Genomic DNA, 4,139 nt, shown 5'->3' on the forward strand with positions numbered 1-4,139 from the left:
TGTTCGCCACTTTGTGCTACCCTTAAGCCTTTCCTTGACGTCATTGGGCGTGATCATACAATATTGTCCCTGGTCCGAGAATTCGATCGCGCAACGTATGCTTGGATGCGAACTTCTGATACTCCTCCTCGCGATCGTGTCCCCGCCGCCATACCTAGCAGAAACCCACGAGCTCTCGCAGCTCAGCAAGCTTGTGCTGATCTAACGCCTTAGTCATCATATCCGCGAGCATGAGTTCCGAGCGGACGTAGCACATCCTTGACGAGCCAGATCTTCATCAAATTTGAGATGTGTTTAGATTTCATGGAAGAAATCTTTCCTTCTATAATGGGGTTACACGTACCTTTGTAAATTGTGCGTCCGTACATAGGTGTGTATTACACAGTTAGTGTAATCACACAGTGGTGTGGCTACACCGTAACAAGAACACCATGTACGAGTAGTAATGCATGTTATAATATTGATTAGGTCTTGCAATATAAATTGGATATTACTATATCAATTAAGAAAAACTTAAATTTTAGATATTGGCGGCTCTGCCGCAACTAAAACAGTTAGATACAGTTTCTATTTTGAACAGAAGTAAGGCTTTAGTACTTCAAAGTAGCAGATCACGATCCGCTACACTTGCATTGGTTCTTGGAAAGAACGTAAGATCGGTGACCTTAGCTCAGCTTCCTCTAAGCGAAGTAGCCACGACTGCCTCGCTGCACCTTCGTTCTGATGAATCGCAGCCTGGTTATCCACGGGCATTAGCATAGGCTGAGCCGGCGCGAGTCTCACCTCTTTCAGCATCTCGTTAATACCGTGGAGGTCGCGAACCGTCTCAGATGCTGCGACAAATTCGGCTTCTGTAGTCGAGCCAGAGACACCACCCTGTTTCTTGGCTGTCCAGCTCACAGGCATCCCGTTTAGTAGAGCGATGTCACCAGTGAGCAACATTCATTTTCCCTTGGCGGCAGCAAAGTTGTCATCACTGTAAAAACTCAAGCGTCACTGATCCGTCGCAGTTTCAAGCTCTATCAATTTGCTTCAACTGAAGTAGCACGTAATCCTCTTTGCCAATTCCCAGTCTCGTACACGCGGCGCATGTGTCTGTCGCGCGACTTTGTGACCCGCAAACACAATGTCTGGCCGCGTGCATCGCAGACTACCGACCAACGACTGAAACGAACGAATACTTGGCGACCCGAAGCCGGCGATTTCCTGTGGTCGTAAACTCTCTGGTGTGGCTTCGTCGTAGCAGTTGTCACCGATAGGTATCCGCGTAGGGTTTGTCGATGCCATATCGTGCTCACGCAATACCTCGACAATAGCCTCCTCCCAATCGAGAGCATATGCGTGTGCGTCGCGTGTCGTCACTCTTATACTGAGAAACTTCGACACTGATCCGAGATTCTTGATTATAAGCGAAGCCATTGAAATGAAGAAATGCTCGACCCCTGCGGCTTTTGTTGCTGTAACAAGGAGATTGTCGACGTAGACGCCAACCGCTGTCAAGTCTTTTTCGTCGCGCTTGAAGTACAGACACATTGCACTAATATACTGCTTGAACCCAGCATCTGATAGTCTTGCGTGTAGCACTTGAATTTTAGAATCAACCTTACTGTCGACATATCCGTGACGGCAGCGAAAGCGAGCGCATAATGTATGCCGAAATCTTGCTCGTCCCCGCACGCAACTAGACGTCTCTTCAGACGCTCCACCGCACCATTCGCATCCGTTTTGGTCTTGAATTCCCACTTACTGTGCAACATATTGGCCCCGGTCGGTCTCTTGACTACTTCCAGACGTCGTTGTTCTCCGGAGCTAGGATCTCTTCGAGCATTGCCTTTATCTAGCTTTCAGCTTTCGAACTGCACATTGCCTCAGCGTGTCTCTATGAACCAGCCTCGTTAACTTGCATAACAGTCACTTAACACTTGTTTTGTTTCTTGTGCCGCTAGCTTGGCAGTCCCTCGTGTGCCATGTGGCGCACGTACCCACGACGCCCGATCAGTCTTGCATTTTGCTATCGATACGACCTTGATAACCGACGGTGTCTCCTTCTCAACTTCTGCGTCATTGCGTAACTGTTTACTTTGCTCTTTGAAGGGTGCCTTAATATTCTTGACGTGTTGGGTCACGATCATGACATTGTTATTGCGTATGAACACGCGATATCTATTGGTCTCGTCGCTGCAACCCACGATGCGTCCTATGTGCAAAAGAGTTCTCTTCCGGGTCACGATATACTGAGCACACTGAGTCAAAAGTAACTTTGTCACGAAGGTCGGGTGCTTGGCTTGTTAGCACCTCGATTGGTGATGCTTGGTTGACATTCGAGCACTTGGGGCTGCGATTCACTATGTAGGCCAAGTATTCCACCGCAACTCTTCAGAAGTTTTGCGGGAGATTGCTAGCAAAAATCATAGAGCGTTCCATGTTTAGAACCATTCAGTGCATGCGTTTTGCCTTGCCGTTTGATGCTAAATTTCTTGCTTCGCTCACCTGCGGTGACACGCCTACGGACTTGCAGAACAAATCGATGTTCGGACATTCACCGCTCCATCTGTGCGAAGTACATGAACGCAACAGTCGAAACGCTTCTCATAGAATACCAAAAATCTGTTAGAATTTTTGCCGTGTGGTCCTTGGTGCGCACCAAAAATACGTGGCAGTAATTGCCCTTATGATCGACAAATTTAACGAGGTACCGATTTCCAAGTCGAACCTTCGGTGTCATCAGTCCCTTAAGGTCCGAGCAAACCACACCACCGATGCAATCGATCGAGGAGTGCGCGCCCGAGTCTTTTTTTACTGCGCGTCTGGTTTGCTCACTCAGAGCGCACGTGACACACAACATGCACCGCAGGTTGTTTCGCATCGCAAATCAACGACAACGTCACCGGTGCTGAGCGATCTGATTGCTCGCCGATCGTTTATATAATCGAGTCCGTACCCTTTGAGTTCTAGCTTGCCGTACGACAATATGTTCCGAGTTGGCATTGATGTGTACTAGACGTCGCTGGGAGAACGATACTCGGCTTGCCGAGTGCAATTACCCGCACTAGTACGCGACCAACGAGCGTCAGCTGAAGCATTATGTCATCAGCTACTTAGTACTGGTCCTCGCATTTGCGACCACCAGCTAATAGTGCTGCGTTGTATAGCTCGACTTGCAGACCAAGTTCCAGTTCTTGTTTGGATGTTGCTAACCTGCACACACAAAATTGAGTTTACAACTGCCTTCTTCTTGTTGATTCTCCTCCAGCCACCCTTAGTACCATCATGCTTTTTTCTTCTTCTCGCTGGGGCAAGCAACCAAAATGTGCCCGACCTTGCCACATTTAAAGCACGCTCGTGTTTGCTCTCAATGATGTTTGCAACGAATTCGTTCCCAAACGAAACAGGACTTCTCGTATCAATTTCGATAGACTACGCCAAATGCGCGAGCTCTTTAGCTTGAACGAGTAAGTCGTACCGTGCGCAGCTCGCTAACGCATAGTGGACACTGTTGTCGAGCACTTGCGCGTCAGCACCTCCGCACCCATCGCGTAATACCACCAAGTACAGGTAGTGTTTGAATCAGGTCCTCTTGGTGTCTTTCTTTGCCGTAAGTAGTCTCATTGACCGGGACGCAGCGATCGTCGTCTTAAACGTCTGTTGAAGTCGCTCCATACCATAGTCTAGCGTCAAGAGCTGGCGCCACCAAGATTCTACCTGCTTGTTATACTAGCGTTCGGCCGTCCATCTCAAGTAGTGACCGAGCAAGTCAGTCTTCACGTCTTCAGACCAGTCAAAGCCACACAATGCTTGCGCATAATGAATTTGAGCGCATGCATGCCCGACCCCTGTCCAGAAGCTTAAAGCCCAGACCTCGGATCAGCTCAGTCCCGTCAAACTTGCGGAACGGGAGCCTGCGCTGAAGCTCATCCGGTATACGGATTGCTTGCTGTGTGACCGGCACCATTCGTCGTGTGTAGTTCTGTGCCGCTTCATACTGTAACCGGGTCTGCTACGGCACTTCGCGTGCGTAGCATCTCACTTCGACCTTGCAGGTTGCCTTCCTGCCCCATTCGCACGTTCCGCATGCGCAGTCGTGTCCTTCCCCCTGCCGCGCGGACGGATGGCCTAGCGCGTCGATGTGGACTGGCGGA

The sequence above is a fragment of the Plasmopara halstedii genome (genome assembly GCF_900000015.1).
Source record: "Plasmopara halstedii genome assembly, contig: Scaffold_42, whole genome shotgun sequence".
Lineage (NCBI taxonomy): Eukaryota > Oomycota > Peronosporomycetes > Peronosporales > Peronosporaceae > Plasmopara > Plasmopara halstedii.